This window comes from Myodes glareolus, chromosome 2 (assembly GCF_982192425.1).
Source record: "Myodes glareolus chromosome 2, mMyoGla1.1, whole genome shotgun sequence".
NCBI classification, from domain to species: Eukaryota; Metazoa; Chordata; class Mammalia; order Rodentia; family Cricetidae; genus Myodes; species Myodes glareolus.
Genome location: NC_142027.1, coordinates 17,613,545 through 17,634,621, shown reverse-complemented (window position 1 = coordinate 17,634,621; position 21,077 = coordinate 17,613,545). Strand labels below are relative to the sequence as shown.

Here is a 21,077-nt window from a genome sequence, read left to right as displayed (position 1 = left end):
CAGAGGTTTAATCCATTATTATCATAACAGGAGACATGACAGCACACAGGAAAATACAGTGCTGGGAAAAGTAGCTCATGGTTCCAGATCTGGATCATTGCAGCCAGAGATACTGGGTCTGGCTTCACCTTTTGAAACCTTAAAGCCAATCGCCATGACATACTTTCTCCAACAATTCATCACTTATTCCAGCAAGGCAACATGTTCCACTCCTTTCAAATAATGCCAATTCCTATAAGTGTATAGGAGGCCACTACATTCAAATTACTACATTCCAATCTCAGACCCCCATAGGCTTGTAGCCAAAGAAGAGTGCAAAGCTGCATTCATTCCAACTTGAAATATCCCCATACATAGTCTACCACAGTCTCAACTCTGTTTAAAAGCCCAAGTTCAAAGTCTCCGTTGAGACTCCTGGAAATGTCTTAACTCTAACCCCTATAAAGTACAAATGAGAAAGAAGATTATATATTTCCAACATACAATGGCACAAGGTAAAAATTATTATTCCTAAAGTGTGGAAACATGAATAGTGAGGAATTACTGGAGGAAAAACCAGTTGAACAATCTTTAAACCTGCATCTCCATGTCACATGACAACTTGCTTGCTCTTCAGATCTTCAATTCCTTTGAGCTTTGTTGACTGCAATATACTTCTGTCTCTTGGGCTGCTTCTGCTTCCTTTTGTTATCTTTTTTCAGTAGGTATCTCACAACTGCTTTATCTTCAACATTTAGGGGTCTCCAAGGCAATCCAGGTTTCACCCTCACTGTTTCATGCAAATCCCTTTCTAGATCTCCAGGCTGGGATAATACTGAGGCATACCTGAAACCAACAACTTCCTTAGTCATGCAGGGTGGTTCCTAAATCCATTTCTTCTGTCCTTGACTTAAAGCCAGAACCACATGGCCAAAGCTGTTAAGTTCTGCTGCTTGCTGAAGCTGGAACATATACTTCTCATTCAGTTACATCTTTACGAACTTTCTGGTTTAGATGGTTTCCCCCCACTGCCTAAATTCTGTGAAACAGGTTAGCCTAGAACTCTTAGATCCACCTCCTCTGCCTCCTAAGTGCTGGCATTAAAGGAATGCACCACCACACCAGGCTCTAAACTTTTTGTTAATTATTGTTATAGATAGAAAACTTATAGCTGGGGGTGGTCTCTCCTTGATGCGCCACTCCCTTTATTCTGTCTAGGATCAGATTGTTATTTACAGCTCTCCATAAGCATCACCAATCAAAATCAAACAACACAATCAATAATAGGCTTTTTGGAAATCTCATCTACTAAAAATTTTTATCCATAACTCTTTAATTTAGCCTCATACAGATTATTTTTGGACAAGGGCAGAAAGCCGCTACTCTTCATCAAAATATCGCAAGAGAAGTCTCTCATTCACGTGTTAATACTCTTCTCCTCTGAAACCTCTTGAGATGGGGCTCACAACACAAATCACCCTAAGTATTACTATCATCCAGATTCTTATTAATCTGGCCCATTAATCCTGATTTAAAGCACTCAACTGCTTTCCTAACCTAAAGTTCCAAATCTAACATACTGCCAAACATAAGCAAGGTCAGGCTATCATTGCAATATCCCACTCCCTTGTACTGACTTCTTAATGTGGTGGTCTGAATAAAAGTTGCTTCCATTACTCATTGGGAATTGCACTATTTGCAAATATAGGAACATGTTGCTTTGTTGGGATAAGTGTAGCATTGTTGGAGGAAGTGTGCCACTTGCAGTGAACTTTGAGGTTTCAACTGCTCAAGCCAGGCACAACATCACCCTCTCTCTTCCTGATGCCTTTCACTGATTCAGATATAGAATGCCCAGTACCTCTGCAGCACCATGTCTGTATATGTGCTGTCATGCTTCCTGTCATGATTTACTAAAATTCTGAAATGTAAGCCAGCCCACAAGTAAATGTTTCCCTTTGTAAGAGTCGCTTTGGTCATGGTATCCCTTCACAGCCAAAGAACTTAGACAGAGACAGAAGTTGGTACCCTGAGTGTATGACTATAAGTCTATGAACCCAAGGAGTAGAGAGTGGTGGCTTGAAAGAAAACAGCCTCCATGGGATCATAGGGAGCAGCATTATTGAGAGAAATGAACTTTTTAGAGTAGGTGTGGCCACGTTTGAAAAAGTGTGTTACTTGCGTGGCCTGTTGCTTTTCAGAAACTCAAACAATACCCAGTGGTTCACTGTCTCTTTCTGCTGCTTGCTGACCCTGATATAGAACACTCAGCTATGTCTCCAGCATCTGTCTGTCTGCATGTAGCCATCTTTATGATAAATGGATTAAACCTCTGAAACATAAGTCAAACCACAATTAAATGATTTACTTTGTGATAGTTGCTGTGGTCTTAGTCTATTCACATCAATAAAACACTGACTAAGGAAAAATTGATATATATGATATTCTTGAAATAAAGTAATGATGTTCTGCAAGTCAATAAGATTTGTTTTTGATCCTCCTCATACTAGTTACTCGGGTGCTACAAGATGGCGTGGGAGGCAAAACTAACAACATACGGGTTAGCAATTACCAGGATGTAGAAGTACCTCATTTTACTATAAATAAGAAAACATAAGTAGAGCAATTTATATTTGACATTTGTTTAAATTAAATTTCATACTCTATCAATATATTTATTTTATTTATATTGGTAGTTTATATACATTATACAATAATAAAAATTATACCATCATTATTAATAATTTCTTGTTTCTATAAGATTTAACAGAAACAAATTTTGTATAATAACAGAAGTATAGACATTCAATTTGACTTAAGGAAACCTGAAGAAATAGCAATGAATTTCTTGGTTTAGAATAATAATGAATACGGCTCATCAATCTATCTAAAATTGCCAATTTTACATTTATAATCTGAAGAATACATCCAAATACACTATGTCAAGATTCTGAAATTTAGTGAAGTAACAAGTGATCATCACAGAAATCACATACATAAAAGTGACGTTGTATGAACTGAGAAGATTGTTTCTATTTATTTAGTAGTGATACACACAACACAAACACAAATACAGAGTTGTGTTTATATATGTGTGGAGCAACCAGTAAAGTGTTCACAGGTCATGAATCTGAACGACATCAAGACTAGATGAGGTTGGAAAATAATACCACTATATTTTAACTTCAAAATTTAACTAAAAGTTGAAATTTTGTAGAAAGCTAGAACTTTTGACATGCAAATTTTTACCTAAAAAGGAATATAAATTTATACAGAGCTAATTATATGGAACAAATGGATAAAACTAAAGTCCTACACTTGATTAGGTAAGTCCAACCAAAAGTACAAGTGGTAGAATAATAGAATAGTGCTTCTTTGGCTAAAAGTGATAAAGACTAATTTCAGTAAAAAAATAAAAGTAAAAAGGAAAACAAAGCACAGAACAGGAAGAGCAATCATGGCTGGAGAAGCGGACCTAAGTGACACCATTACTGAAATTAAGGGGCACAGAGCAGAGGAAGTGATATAGAAGAGCTCTTCGGAAGCTGGATTGGGGACAGAAATGCTGGAATCAGGACACTTCTATGAACTTGTTTCAGGACTCTTATTTGCTCATTGAGTTGCACACAACCAGAGTGTAAGATAATGAGATTTGAGCTTTTTCAGCCACTAGACTACTTGCAATCCTTTTGGCTTCAATTAGAATCAAATGCTGTGCTAAAAAGAAGAAATTATATTGTGATGTTTTCCTAAAATTTAAAGAGAAATTAAGGGCACATTTTACAGTTGTGAATTTAATATGATTCTCAGAAAGAACAGGGGTTTATCTTTTGATTCAAAGGTTCAACTCATCAAGAAGAATACATAGTATCAGTAAGTTCATCTTGATTTAAACTGTTTACTATTCTCAGATACTTAAATCTTCCTCTTAATTGTCAACCAAATTTCTAAATATCTTTACAATTTCTATAATTGTGTATATTGTATTCATTTATCACTTGACATTCTGGTAATTTTATTTTCAAATGTAGATCTCTCTATATATTGCTCTTATTATCCACAATCTGGATACTTCATGGAAGGTTCTTTGTAGGATTTTCATTGATAATTCTGCAAAATTGAAGACAGATGAGACATTTCAAAGGTAAATTTTAACATAATCACTAAATGAAATATTTTGAATTCATCTACTTGCCTAAGAAATTTTTTCTTTGAAAAAAATGCAGAATATAAGCACACATATTAGGATAAACTTCACCATAAGCTGTTAGCTCTACTTACTATCACAGCAGTGTTATTATGCACAACAGAATGCTTAGAAAGGACAGTTTGTGTTTATCATTTCCTGTATACATTCACCAACACAGTCTTCCGTGAACGTCCTATAATCCATTTAAGAAGCTAGATTGAATTATACCTGGTTAAATACAATGAGAAAATATAAAAACATAATTGGAACAATATTTATCATTCCCTACAGTCTTATGCATGATTTGTTTTCAGGATTGTTTGTCAAGTGCCATCATACACCAGAAGAAAATTATATAGGAAATGGAAACTAAGCTATAGAGCACGAAGTAGGGGAGAGAAAAAATGCAATATACTACAGGTGTTCTCTCATCTGCGGCAAGCTGATATTGATTTTACATTCCAACATACACTCTTTTTGAAGTCTTAGATTTCTGGTAATGGGGAACTTCGTGTGAGCACTTTCAACAAGCCTCTTCTGGTTTGAGTACCTTACCCAGAAGGCTGCAGTGACAGAAAGTGCCAATTACAGGCACTAGAGATAAGGATGGGAAAATTAGTAAATAAATTATTGAGATATTTATTAAAATCAGCTAGAAGAAGTATATAGATAAATAGTTATTGGATGAATTTGGAGTTTTACATGCTTTGTTAAAAAACTATTTATGATAATAAGTAAAGACAAAAAGAAAAAACAGCAAATACTATTGATAATTTCATTATATATTATGTAACTAGATATGCAATATATATAGTCACAGTTGTATAAATATTTGTCACTCTATATATCTTTTTCTGTCAGGACCCATTGAAACAGACAAGTTTCTTGAATCAAATCAGAAATAAATTATTTCTGTTAATAAAATAATGTCATGAACAAAGTATATTTGTCTAATTCATCAGAAATAAATTAAAATTTGGACTGATGGGGCTACTGAGAATTTTTTTTACTAGTTAATAGCATATATTTCTCTAAAAGATGACCCAGGCTCTGTTCCCAGCACTCATTAATGGATGGTTCACATCCTTCTCAAAGTCTTGGTCCAATAAATCAACATCCCCTTTTGGTAATCTTAGGAGCCTGCTCTAAAGTGCACATACTCCTTCTATATACACACAAGAGTAACACATTATTATAATTTAATATAAAATACGCTATCAAAAGAAAATTAATTAAATTTTTTGTACCTTAGTATTTCTAAATTTTGACCATTAAATAATTAAGAAAATTATTAATACATGCCAAATATACCTGTATCATAAGTGACAAGAAGTGTATGGAAGACATAAACATTCCAAATAAACTGGTTGGTTTTGATAAGTTAATTTTTCAGAATGATATTAAAAGTAAAATTAATTACTTATGGCTTATGAAAAAAAGAATGTGGAAGCTAACTATGCTCAGTTATATTTAAAAAGAAAGAACTTATTAGATTAAACACTAAAAATCAGGTTGTAAAGAAACCCTACAGATGCGAATGTATTCTCAGTTTAAGAAGGCGCCTCAGATTTAAGAAAAAATCATGCTGGGCTTGAAAGATCCTTTGTAAATGCACCGCAGTGTGATATCTCTTAAAAATGTCTAGGACAGGGAATTATGATCAGATAAACAAAAGTTCCTCTGAGCATCTTACAGAAATATCTTACAAAACTATTGTCCTGAGATTCTTAAGCTCCTGTGATAAAATCTCATTATTTCTTTTCAATATCATGCATTTTAAGGTGGAGAGAATAATAAATACATATGAAGACACACAAAGGACAAAATATAGTTTGATCTTAGATAGAACGTGTCATCAATAGAGCTAAATGAAACCAAGAATTTCTCAGTGAAGAAATAAAATTAGCTTAGCTTTATGGTCTGAATATAAAGTGTCCAGGCTGACACTAGTGTTGAAAACCTGGTCTCCAGCATCTGGCTTCATGTTTAGAAGTGCCCAAAATTTGAGGTATAGGGTCAAAGCACTACTATATTACTGTTTGTTCTTCGCTGTATCTGTCTGTTCTTCGTAAGCATCAGAATCTATACATTTGAACTACTTGTAGATTTCTGTAGTAGTCAGTTTAACAAAAAAGCATCTTTAATGAGGATTGTGAGTTACACTTATATGGATAGGAATACTTAGAATGCAGTTCAAATACCTACCAGCTTAAGAAATGAATAGCAGTAGGTTTTGCTCTGGGTTCTACAACTCCACCAAACATAAGGAAATGCCTGCGTTTACATCACCAAGCCTGCATTTTCTCAGATTGCATTCTTGTGTGTTTATGTGTGTGTGTGTTTGTGTAGAATATGGTGATATTTTGTTGGTGCTCTAACAAATAAAGCTTGCCCAAAGATCAGAGCTAAGCCAATAATTAGCCATCGAGGCTAGGCAGTGGTAGCTCACACCTTTAATTCCAGCGCTCTAGAAGCACAGGCAGACTAATCTCTTTGAGTTTAAGGCCACCCTGGGCTACACAATATTGATCCAGTATGAAAGAAAATCAGAGCCAAGCAGTGATAGCTCACACCTTTAATCCCAGTACTTGGGAGACAGGAAGGGAAATGGGTTTGGGTGCAGAGAAAAATATGAAAGAGAAAAATCAGAAGCTCAAGGCATTCAGTGTGAGGACTTGTAGAGACAGGATACTGCATTTAGCCTCTGGATTCACAGAGTCAGGATCTTGCCCCATTGGTCATGAGGATTTTGTAGAGGTAAGAACTAGTGACAGTTTACTCTGCTTATCTGATCATTCAACCTTCATTCCCTAATATCTGACTTGGGGTTTTTATTATTAAATCCAATTAGAACTCATGCTACAGTAAAGTAATAGTAATTAAAAATAATAAAAAATATAATTGAAACAATAAAAAATAAATATTAATAATATTAAAAATAAACAAACATAATTCAAGTAATAATACTTAAGAATTTGAGAGGATCTTAGTGCAAACAGAATGAGAAGGAGGGAAACATAGTATGAATACAGTACTAACTTATGAAATCCCAGCAAGGTAAAATGAAAATGAAAAAGAAAAGAAGATACACATGTTGCATCTTAGTCACAATGTTATGTGCTGCTGTCTTGCTTCAGGTCTACTATACTGGAAAACAACAAATAGGGATGAACCCTCTGCTTCTAGGACATTAAATTAGTAATTTCCCATTTAAGTTGACATATTCACTATGTGTATTTCAGGCCCAGATTTGAATATCAAATATAAATTAGCCAAGTTGCCAGTTTTTGTTGTACAGGGCTCTATGAAGAGGAGATGACCATTGAGAATAAAGCAGATTTATGTGAAGAATCACAATCAACTGATGACCAATTTATTGGCTATGTAATCTTACAATCAGCGGTATGAATAAAGACATGATATGATCTCTTCAACTGGAATATTTCATTTTTTAAAAGGCCATTACATATTAAGATCTGTATAAATCCATAATCATTCAATTTTAAAGAGAATCTTGAAAAAGTATTTCAATAAAATCCTGGAAATAACTTGTTTCTGGTCACTCCATATCACACAGATACGCTTCACACATGAACATACACACACATACCCACAGACACACACACTCAAGCATGCATGCACACATACAGACTCACAATACATACTTATATGCAAATAGTATTATCTGCTAGATTCATAAGTGCTACCCCACAAATCCTATCAGTTTATCAATTTTAGCCCTTAGTAGTATTTTCTGTCAAATAATTTATTTAGTGTAGATTCAGGGAGTACTTTAGGAAAAAGTGATACATTTACTTCTCAGCATGTTCTCTCTGTAAGACCTCAAACAATGCTGTAAAAAGGACTTGAATGTAAGCTATATCTGTATTATAAAATAATTGGCTAAACTTGCTCATATGCCTGAATACCTCTTTTCAAGCTGATGGTGCTGTTTCCCAAGGATCAGGAACTCTTAGAAAGTAGGGTCTCAGTGGAGGAAATTTGTTAATTGGGGTCTGTTGAAGGGAGGTGCAGCTTGTTCATCCCTGCTGCCCAGGTAGCTTAGCCCACAAAACTCTAAAATAAAAGGACTTAACACAATTTTTATTTTTTTTATTAGCTACACAATAGCTAGAGATATTCTGGTCTATGTAATAATGTCACTTATGTCCTGGAGATGAGTAACAGTTACCTAATTGTACTTGAAATCATCTCAAAAGGAGGGAATTAAGGTCTCTCAATATAAATTTAGTCAGCTACCTGAGGCTGATGAGTCCCAGAAACCCAGAGTAAAACCTATTGTCAACATATTTATAAAGCACTCCTATCTAATTTATAAGTCATCCCTTGCCCAGATAGCTAAGCACATCCAACTATCTTGAATTATTGGTTCTATTTTATATATCAAAGTTTTCTGACTTTTGTAACAATTAAGCACAACCATCTTTATACTCTGCCACTGGAACATTCTGAATATGCTACTTGTGGAAAATCTTATGAGAATAAATTAATTTCTTTCATGCAACAGGTAACTGAAACTAATGATCAATGACAGTAATTTTGTGACAAAGTAACTTATAATTCATGCAGTTTAGAGGACAAAAATGAGTATTCCATATTTACATGCTTTACACAGGCATGATGGAGCAAGTAACATAATAACAAAATAAATAAAGAATGAAGTGATGGTGATAGCTTAATTACTTTGAACTGAAATGAAATATATTAAGGTGTTCTGTATAGAGTGTTAAATATCTACCATACACTCACATGCATGAAGACCTCTTTTCAAGCTGTTGTTGCTATTTCCCAAGGATGTGGAACTTAGAAAGTAGAGTCTCAGTGAAGGAAATTTGTTAATTGGGATCTGTTGAAAGGAGGTGCAGCTTGTTCATCCCTGCTGCCCAGCTAGCTTAGCACCAAAATAACCACACGAACCTTTATTAATTAAATCAGTGCTTGGCCCATTAGCTCTAGTTTCTTATTGGCTAACTATTACATCTTAATTTAACCCAACAAACAGGCCCCTTCATGCTACACATCTGTATCTTGTTTTAATATTTAAAGGAATAATTTATTTAAAACAATGGAATATGGCTTGTTGTTCTTCTACATCACTGTATTATTTTGACCTTCCCTCTTGTTTTGTGTCTATCTTTTTTAAATTTCTTCTGGGATAAATAGAAACATTTGAAGAAATGTCAAATATTAATTTTCCTCCTTTGATTTGTATATTTACATGGAAATATAGACCAATAGATAGACAGATGATAGCATATTAGAGCTCCTAAATTTAAATAGTTAAACATTTGATATATATAACAGGACAAATGATTAATTACACTAAAATACATGCATTTATAATACCAACTAGGCCTATTTAGGTGAAGGACATCGTGATGAATAAGTAGCTCAAGGAAGTAAATACTTCACTTTCTACTCAGGGTTTCCAGATGACCAGAAGCTGCTAACAGGACACAGGTGGCTGTGTTCTCAGGAGATCATTTTATAATAGATTCTAAATGAGGAAATGGGACTCATCAGTTTTAGATACTTTTGAAATCTCACCAGTGTGAAAGCCTTCATACATCATAACTGAAATAATGGGAAGTGATTAATAAATGTCGCTGACTTAAATGAGTTGCCAGATGTATCTGCCTCTCAAGTAAGCAGGGGAAAAAATGTAAAACAACCTCATAAAATGAATGTGTCACAACAGTTGTGTCAGCTTGTGTTAAAACAGAGAAGACATCGACTTCCAAAAGTAATGGAATTTAAGAAATTTACATTATTTATTTTGAGAGTACAGGCAATATCAATGCCCTGCCATTTGAAATATATTATTTTTCTATTTCAAAATATAAAATAATGAAATAAAAACCATGCATGCAATATAAACATAGATCTCAATTAAATTAGAAAAAAACAAGCTTTAAAATACACATATGTTTTCCACACTCGTTAATGGTTGCTCAGTGTATGATACTAGATATCATGAGTCTGAGGCAGGATGTTGCACTGAGTTTAAGGCCAGACTGACCAATCTATTAAGTTCCATTCCAGCTATAAAGTGAGATCCTCTTAAGAAACAAAATCTTGCTGAATAATAGAGTTCCCTAATAAATTAAAATAAATAGCTGCTACCTCACTGACAAACTTTGAAATAGCAAATACTTAAATTTCATTGGAGGAGCCATTGAAAAAGTCAAAGCATCTATTCTTTATTACTGATTCATTATAAATGCTAAATTTTATGAAATCATGGAGGCATTTTGGAAATCATAGAGACAATACTGTCTGTTAATAGCTGAAAACATTGGGATCCTGAAGACTGAAAGCTATTAATGCCCAAACTTCCTTAAACTATTGCATCTTGGTAAAATATTCCTTTTTCTTCAGTTGTAGGTCATGTAGATGCATGCTTAGATATACTGTGCTGGAGGTATATCCATGTGATACTGATTCTTGAGAGATACAAAATGCACGTGCTGTGATAGAGGCAAGGTTCCCATTTTGTCAGTGAAAATGACAATGTTATGCTCAAATCCCCAGCAGAGATTGCAGAAGGCAGTGCCACCCACTTGGACACCAAACAATAGAATCTTTTAGCAACATTCCTCTCACATAGAGAATGTTTTGGCACTCGTATGTTTCAGCATATACCTGCTGAATTCTCAACTAAATTCAACAAAGAAGAGCATGGTGGCCTCACATTTAAGGAATTTATATCCAGAAGATTTTTCACACTGTAAAACTTGATGTGAATGACCATCATTTTTGAAGTGTTGACATCTTCCCTGCTGAGTTCCAGAGTTTTCTGGAGAATGTTGTTCCTGTCACTATGCCTCTTGCTCCTTTGTTAAATAATAAATCATTTCCATATCCCTCTTGTTCTGGTTTCATGGACTTAGAGAAGAGCTTTGGACTTCTGAGTTGAACCTGGGAAAATTGAGGATTTTTGGTAGTATTGGGATGGAGTGATTATGTGTTTTCCACTGTGAGAAAGATAGGTCCTTCAGGGAATCTCTCTCAAATCAGTTTTTCTTGTCTGAAACCTATGGTGAAAACCGATGGCTGTTGTGATACCATTGAGAGCTGGTAGAAACTTTAGATGTTATCTAGGTCATTTTGAGAAAACAATGAAATATTTGAAAAACTAGGTATGGTAAGATAGAGGCAAACTCTCTTATGAAGTACAACTCTCCCTTGTGTTTTGTTTTTCTGCATTAACAATATCATTTACACTACAAAAACGTGTGTTTTAAAGGTTATTATCTTAATTGGGAGTAATTTAATGAAGCATTGAAAATTAATCAAGGGAGGTAAATGATAAGGACAGACAGAGACAGCTTAATAGGGAAAGATCATGTAAATCATCTCTTCAATTTCTAACTGCTAACATATCTAAATAGGAAAAATGATAGCAATAGAATTTATGATCTTGACTGATTTATTGAATTAATAACACATTTGTTACATTCAAAGTGTCTACTACACTAAGAAATATTTTTAAAAATCCTTGTATCATTCAATGTCCAAATACTATATAATTCCTTACCTTGGAGCTTTGAACAAAATGTGCAGATAGAGGTTATTTCTATGGCAACCACAAAGTATTTCAGTACACTTAAGAGCTCCCAAAACCCATTTTTATTTCCCCGAAGAGTCCACTGTAAACCTCTGCACATAAGGAGTGTAGATATTTCACTAGTTCTCACAGCAAAGTAAATTAGAGAATTCCAAAGTCTCAAACAGTTAAAAATGTTTGAGATATTTTCTATTGAGTATTTGGCCAGCATGCTCCATAAACCTATACATTTTCTGGTGGTGTGTGTCCAGAAGAGTTGGTAAATCATAATTCAACAAGCAAAGAGGTTGAAGTTTATTCTGCAGAGCAGAGGGATCCTCCCAAAGGGGGTGACCTAGAATCAAATTTTGCTGTTTTTTTTTTTTTTTTTTTTGGAAGAATGTTCTACACCAATGTGGAAGGCTTGTGAGAACCTGGTTTTCTAATTTTTTTTTTTAATCACGGACACTATGAATGCTAATACCACACATTTCTTCACTGCTTGTAGTTAATATTTTTCAGAATTTTAAAAGTTGTTTAGAAGGAGTAAAGATATTCATCGTTAGCAATGCACTATGCTTATTTGGTAAATAGTTTGCTATTTCTCTTTGAAGGTATCACCAATGAAGGAAAACCATCACTTTATCCCAGCTAAAGGCTCTACAAGGAAATTGTGCAACCTTCATGATGGAAAGTCTAACAAAAGGAAGCCATGTGGTAACATGTATGGACCTGAATCTATAGGTAGCAATCTGTATTTTTCAGGTTCATCTCACACTTTACAAGGAACTGTACAAGATAAACGGGGAAAACTCATTATGGGAGAAAATGCAGAGGAACCTCATATTTGTGTTACACCTCTCCTGTGGCCAGATTTCAAGAAGGCAAGATGAAAATCTCCGGTGAGGAACATCTTTGTTGACCTTGGCACAATTCCTGTTTTTGCCAGGTCACTTAGCGTATGGGCTTTTTAGAGCATGCTCACATGGCTGAAGGAAACTCAGGTAGAGTAAAAGTACAAATGTTTCTATTGCTGCCAGTTTTATTACTGTTGCTGAACTTAAACCCTGAAATTCTGGCTCCCACTGTTTTTTCCTTCTCCTAAATCAGTGTCATTAGAGGTATGCCCCTGAAAGATTTACCTGCCATTCTCTTCTTGCTCTTTCTGCCCCATTGACTTTGATGTTAGCAACATTGTATATCTATGAAATATGAAGGAATATACTACCCACAAACACAAATAAAGAGAGGAAAGTTTGACACTTTTGAAATATGAGCTATTCTTTTCTCTATGTAATTTACCAGAGTGTTGGAACTCTAACACATACACACCAACAACAAAGTATTCCAAATTATGTGATCTCATGGCAAACCACTTCCTATTTAGGTCAGATGTGAGCCATCATTTGTATTTGCAACTTAATAAATACAGATAAGTGTACTTCTTACAAATAAATTAGAACAACAGATTTGATCATTTGTTTCTCTCTCTCTCTCTCTCTCTCTCTCTCTCTCTCTCTCTCTCTCACTCTCTCTCTCTCTCTCTCTCTCCTTCTTTCTCTTAGCTTTTCAAGACAGAGTTTCTCTGTGTAGCGCTGGAACCTGTCCTGGAACATGTTCTCACTCTGTAGAGCAGGTTAGTCTCGAATATACGGAGACCTGCCTGCTTCTGACTCCCGAGTGATAGGATTAAAGGCTTGAGTCACCACTGCCTGGCTGTTCTCTCTTTTATTTTAAAAATTTGTTCATTTTTTCATACATATTGATCTTATTCTTCCACCTTTCCTACCCCTTTTTGAATCTCTCCCCCACCTAATTCCAATTTTGTCTAAAAAGTACAAATGAAAAATAAAAAGAGGAATATCAAAAGAGGCAAATTAACAAAACAAAAATAACAACAACAAAAGAAATAAAACAAAAGAAAAATACTGAACTAAATCAAAATAAAAAAATAGCACATGCAAAATTTAAGATCACTTTATAGTTGGGCACCCTATTATGGTCATAGGGACTGGAGTTTGGTTGATATAACTCATAGCGGCATATCAACCACACACACACACACACACACACACACACACACATACACACACACATACACACACACACACATACACACATACACACACACACACATACACACACACTCACACATTTATACACACATATATATGCATATATATACATGCATACACATATATAACCCTTTTCATAAAGAAATATATACCATACATATGTATATATGCATATAAGCATATGATATCTGGGAAGGAAAATGTAAAGAGAAATAATATGATCAAAATATATTTAATTGAAATTGTACAAAAAATAAAAAATAAAGCTATGCATCTTAAAGGAAGTGTGTTTTGATAGAGAGCAAAACAGAGACTGTCAGCAATGGAGGCTAAATGAAACAGGAGATGTGAATTAAGGTTACAAAATATCGATCTGTAGAATGAACAAGCAGGGAGACACAGTGACAATAGAAGGGCAATCAATGAAATTGTACTGTATTTGGGATTCTAGGTATTTGAATAAAAATTAGTGCTTCTTGTACATGAAAGAAAAAAAAGAGGGAAAGAAAAAATAGAAAAGGAAAGGAAAAGAGAAGAAAACTAAAGAAATGATAACTGTGACTTTTAATCTTTGTTTTCAACTGGGCTGGATCAGGAACCAAGTAGGAAAGGCTTTTTTGGGGGTTTTAAAGAGTATTTCTGAGGCGGGCCCAGTAAGATTAGGAGATTTTACTCTAGAGCGGGTAACGACTTCCATCAGAGACACATATATCAGAAATTCTGAGGCAATGGGAGAGCTGTGTGCTGTGCCTGTCACCTTCCTTCTTTACTGGTGAGTGAATCTACCGTGCTACTACATGCGCCACCACTGCCCGGCTGAAGTATTATTCTGATGCAAAGAAAAGAAATTTGTTTAGAACATTTTCATTATTTGTATCATCTATGAAGCCAGATCTTTTAGAGCAATATTTGAAAGAGCACTGTTGTCACCATGTGTTTAAAAAGGTTTCTCTTTATACTTCTGCAATGAAAGTTTTAATTTTTTATGTTAGAATGATCATTTTACATTTACATTTTACATTTTACATTTTAGTGTAATTATTAAAGTGTTTGATGCTAACTGAAAGTTGGTGGTTAAAGGTTATCCAGGGCCAACTACTTTGCTGCCAATATTTCAAAGCACAAAGTTGTTTACTAACATATACTCCATAGTTGTGTTTTATAAAACTACAATTTTAGTAATTAAAGTATTTTTAAAATATAGGTCACTCACTCTCCAAAACATAATTTTCAAAATGTTTAAATACCTTATTATTTGATGGAAAAGAAATATGGAAATATTTTAACAACAAATAGCAAATAATCTTTCTTAAATTCCGCATTTAGCCTCAAAACACATGCAGGCATGTATGACCACATACAAAACACATACACACACACACACACACACCAAAAACAATGTTATTTGTAAGGCATAACATAATACCAATATAACATAAAATAGTTAAAATCAGAGACCAAAAGACAGTATTATAAAAAGAGGAGCATAAGAAATTTCATACTTTAGCCTAGGCCTTCCAGATCTTCAACAATGAGCCCGAGTATATATATACTTACTCTTAAATATTCTAATAGAGAGTCTAAAAAATGGACCAAACATATTTCTTTTGGTAATCAATCTACTATTTCAAGACCAATTATCCTCTCATTTATTCAAAACAACAACTGTATCTTCAGGTGAAATTTTCCCTATGGCCTAGTCACTTCCCATTAATTCCTATCTCCTAAATTGTTTACAATAATCTTAAATTAGCATGTGTTTTTATAGGGACAAATTATACTTAATCACAACTTTCTTTTGCAAATGTTAATTTTTGCAGTTGCTGTTAGCTCTTCAGAAAACACTAGCTTTCTAGTGTAAGAATTGTTTTTATGTGCATATCTACCTTGTAGTCTCCAAGCAACTTTCAGCACCTCATATTTTAAGTTTTAACCAAAAGAAGCTTATATGATGAACCTGAGTATTCTGCTCAAATGACAGAGCACTTGCCAATCATGTCAGAGCCCCTATGTTTGACCCCACGAAGAGAAAAACAGCCAAAATCATGAACTGTATTCATTTCCATATTCTTCAAATGTTCGTTAAGTTTATAACCATGAATCAAACTACTACATATTTTTCATGATATACTTGTTGCATTCATTTAGAAAATTAAGTAATCATGAGTAGAAATGGCTCTTTTCTGGCTTCCTGCTCATTATAAATGTTTCCGTTAAGGTGAGAATGTAGTGGCCTTGCCTGTAAACTTCAATTATCACTAAATCAACATAAAGCCAACCCTGAGGGAGACCAAATGTTTTAAACTGTGACACATTCTCCTCTTTTGGCAATCAGTCTTGGCTGACATAATGAAACACAGTTAATCCCTGAACACGTGGAACCATAGTACTTAACTTGCTCAGCCATGCCTGTAACAACTCAATTAGCAAATCCCTTTGGACGTTCTGCACTTGAGAAGAAAATATCTAGGGATATTTTTACTAGACTTGCTTTGTATTCACATTGGCAAGCCTAAGTATCTGTATAAGCCCTTGTCAAGAGAAAGGGTCAAATATATTAATTAATGTTCCCACATGTCTCTACTCCTATGTTGTCTTTCCATGTATGTGATGATGGTTGTGCCTAGCAAGGATTTTATTTTATTTTTTTTTGATTTTTCTATTCTCTTTTCAATGCTCATTCATTAGATATAAGCAGTGCAAGCCACAATTTAATCCCCCGAAGTTCTTTTTTTGTTTTTTTTTTTTTTTGTTTTTTGTTTTTTAAAATTTTTTATTTATTTTATTTTTTTATCAAAGTTTATTAAAATACAAAAGTCTCCATTTCCGCCCCTCCTCCCAACACCCTCCCACTCCCCCCACTCCCTCCCCTCCTCCCTCTTCATCCCCAAGAGCAGTCAGGGTCTCCTGCCCTGTGGGTAGTTCAAGCTCCTCCCCCCTCCCTCCAGGTCCTCCTTCCTAGCAAGGATTTTAAATCGCTACAGAATGTTAAAATCAGATTCAAGTCCCTTTTCATATGTGCCTCCTAAAATTCTTCTGTCTGGAAACTCAACCAAATTACAGGTTAAACATAAAGAAAGCTTTGATATTAAGAAACAGGTTCATGTCAGAAAGAGCAGAAAATATTTTTACAAACAAACAAAAAACCCATGAAGTTGGTCAATTAAAGGGTAAAAGATGCAGTGAAAATCATTTCCAAAGAAATTAACCTGAAAAATATAGTTCAAAGTCTTTAAAAATGTGTAAAAGGAATGACTAATGTATGACTCTTTTTATTAATTTACTTTTTATCTTTAGATATTTTTTATTTCTTCAATTTTTATTATCAGGAGTGTCTGAAATAAAAAAAAATATAATTGAGTCCCATCATTATTGTCATTATGGAAATGGCTTTCAGAGAAAACTGGTCAGATGAATATTATTACTTCCCACTTTTCAACTGGTAAATAGTTGCCATTGATAAAACAGACAAGCCCAGAGAATCTGTCCAGAATGTTCACGATATGGTGGATTATACAATATGCTTGTTCTTGGGGAGAACACCGAAGACATAATTATGTGTTCTTGATCACATCATACGAGACAAGCACAGACGCAACTGTGCTTGAGGAGCACCTGAGAACGTTGGACCATGCACCCTTAAAAAAGGCCTTGCTTCCTTCATCACGAGCAATCTTCCTCCAGCAGTCGATTGTGCCTGTATACATGATATCAGTTCCTTTGCGTCCTGACTGCATCATCACACGACGGCGAACCATGTAAAAGGAACAGGAAGTCAAGCCAGCGACAGCGGTGACAGACTGTGAAATCACCCAGCTGATGAAGATGTGAGTGTTCTTGAGATCTGGAAGCATTCCCTTTGCAGTGTCATAGATGCCAAATTAGGCGGCTCGGTAGATGATAACGCCCTGGACTGACACATTAAAGCCTTGGTACAGGCCCCTAATCCTATCAGATTTGTAGATCTTAACCTGGCAGTCACGAAGGCCTTTGAATTTCCTTTCAGCTCTAGCTTTGCCCACTTCAGCTGGTAGACGGGTAAGGGCAAAATCAAGGGGGTACACAAAGCACAAGGATGTGGCTCCAGCAGCACCACCTGAAGCCAGCTTTTCTGGAAAGTAGCGCCAAAACTGGGTCCTCTTGTCCCCACCACCCAAAAAGATCTGCTTGTATTTACCTTTGAAGGCAAAGTTGAGAGCCTGGGTGGGGAAGTATCTGATGACATTGGCCATTTTACCACGCCAGGACAGGACTCCCTGCTCCTTGGGGATACGAAATACGCAGTCTGTAATGCCCTTGTATTGCTTATCCTCCGTGATTTGCTTGCTGGCATGCGGCACCTGCAGCAGCAACTGACCGGCTCGATGAGCGCTACCGCCTTCTTGGGAGATGGCCCCGGTCACTCCACCTGCCAAGAAGTCTTGGCGAAGGACACAGTGGCATCTGTCATGTTGAAAAACAAAGAAAAGGCAGAGGAGCGCAGAACGGGACTGGCTTGACAACTGGCTTTGACTCCTGGACTCTGGGGCCTGTATGACTCTTTTTAATTAAGGGCTAATCCCGAAAGAATAAGCTAAAGTAGTTACATATGGTTCATTTTAATGATAATATATTGACATGTGTTTGTCATAATCAAATAACATATATTACTTTCTTTCAATAGATCTAATTTTAATTATGGAGCAGAAAAACATAATAACATTGAAAACTATAAAAATATTTTAATAGAAATGGATCATTCATTAAAAACAAAGTAATATCTGTATTATAGACAGAAGTCACATATTTTTCTGATTGGCATAAAGCATGCCTATGTTTTTATTGTAAATTATCCTACCCCACAGCATTTCCAAGTGCTATGCAGAAATAAAACATGTGTTGTAAATTCACACAAATATGTAGTTTAATACTTCTATATGACATAGCAAATGCATTATTAAATGTTAGATTTTAAACTATACCTGATTCTGCATATATATCTACCTACATCTAACTAACTAACTAACTAACTAACTCACAAGCAACACACACACAAAATTATATACAATTATGTGTGTGTATACTACATAAAGCATTGTAGTTATATGTAGATCACAACATAGAACAGCATTATCATAAGATTATATCACCTAGAGTTTTCGCCTCATAATTGCATAAATATAGTTCATGGCATTCTACAAATATAAAATTACCCAATTATTCTTAAGATGAAAGTGTCTCCTATCAAGTGATACATAATTGCATTCTCTCAACATTAAATCTTCATTTACTAATTTTTATTATCAAATTCTTAGTTTTCCTTTGGCGGTCATTACTATGCTGTCTGTCTATTGTTGGTTTTAGTTTTCGTATTTATTAACTTTCTTTTATAAAGTAACCTCCTTAATCTCACCATACTCTTTTTTGGTTTTAAATTTTCACTTGTGTTTTGTTGAAGAATATTTGCTTACTTCAGCATAGAATTCATCTTATCCTATCTTTTTTGTCCCACATATTGAAAGTCAGAGTTAAGACTTCAATTTCCACAGTTAAAATTTTAAATTTTTAATGGGAATTTTTCCTTATTCTTAGTGTGATAAATTTTTAAATTGTAGGCTTCTTTAATAATATCCATACATATTTGTGTGGGGATATATATGTGTGTATGATTATAATATATATATATCACTATTATATTGGTGATATAATATTGGTGATATAATATTATATTGGAGATTATTATTATGTATGTACCGATTTATAGTTTATGGTGAGATAACTCAAAATCTGAAATGTGTTAACCAGTCTTTACAATTTACAGTTATCAACACCGTGGAGACATCTTTAGAGTGGTTCTCTGGTGACTATTTCCATGCAGGACAAATATTCTACTTAATCAACCCTCTGAACTTTGAACCCTATTAACACTGAAAGTGATTGTTTGCCATAGCAACTACCTCTCAGTCATAGTGTGCTGTCCTCTAACTCATGTTTTATTCTCTTAAATAAAGAATCTTATAGGAATATTATCTAAATAATACCTTTGGTCTAAGATGGCGACACACACTCTTTCCATCCCCAGCTTTTTCACTTTCTCTAAAAGCACCTTGATGACTCTGTCTTCTAATCAATAAAGTCCACGATTTCTATGATAAAAGTAAACAAATCAAAACAAACAAACAACAGCAGCAGCAACATAAACAACAACCATTATGTATTGCCATCTTTGGTTCTCTTAATTATTGAAAAGGCACTGTCAATCATAAACATCTTCAGTCAAAACTATTACCTTTACCATCATTATTACAATGACATGATTTTCATAGTGGTCAAATCCTGCAACCCATATGGTAAATCTAAAATGTGTTGACTTAAAACAACGCTGTTGGTACTTGCTCAGATACTTTTAATTAAATGCTTGTCTCTTTCTCCCATTACATGCGATGCACTTCATTAAATATCTATTGAGAAGTTTATATTCTCAAGATTTTAATTGGCATATTCTTTGATTATTAATTTTAGTGAACTAGATAATTTTGGAAAAAATGGAATCTTACTATTATCTTCAATTTCATTGTACATTTCTTTTCAGACTAGGACATGCAGAAAAAATGAATAAAAATATTTCATTTGTCCAAATATCTGTTTTTTTTCTTAATAAGTGAAATAAAGCCTCTAATACTACTTTTGGGAAATATGAGTGGAACATTTTAATATTTCTAAAGTTTTTAGTCACAACATGACTGATTAGAATGCAATCTGTAAGACTTTGTTGTAGTGTAAATTTCTCCAAGCAAATAACAATAATTGTCATGGACTATAGAGATTTAAAAATAACTATGCCTATTTATTTTTAATTAATTGTTAATAGATAGAATATGCTCTTCGTCATTTGAAATGTAAAAGGTAATAAATATGAATAACTATCAGTAAAATCAGTTTCATTCCAGTTATATCTACTGCAACTTCAAATTTCAAGCTGCAGAAATAATGATAAATTGCAGTGAAGAATATATAAAATGATAATAAATATCTTACTTTTATTTTTAAATACTTCATAAAATGAAATTAGGAACTGTATATATATATGTGTGTGTGTGTGTATATATATATGACTGTTTATTTTAGATGCACAAATATGCTTGTAAATTTGATAAGCATTAAAACAAACATATTCTCAAGAATAAAAAAATATTTAAATTACATTAAACATCTATAGTCACTATGTTTGATGTCAGTACTGTGAACGCTTCTATGTGGGCAATCACTGTATCAAAAGAGGCTTGCC

The 21,077-nt window shown here is 34.3% G+C and overlaps 1 pseudogene; it reads right to left on the bottom strand.

The window, feature by feature from the left end:
* Positions 1 to 9,290: 9,290 nt before the first annotated feature.
* On the bottom strand, positions 9,291 to 18,260 carry LOC125392757 (ADP/ATP translocase 2 pseudogene; annotated as a pseudogene).
* Between the last annotated feature and the right edge of the window lie 2,817 nt (positions 18,261 to 21,077).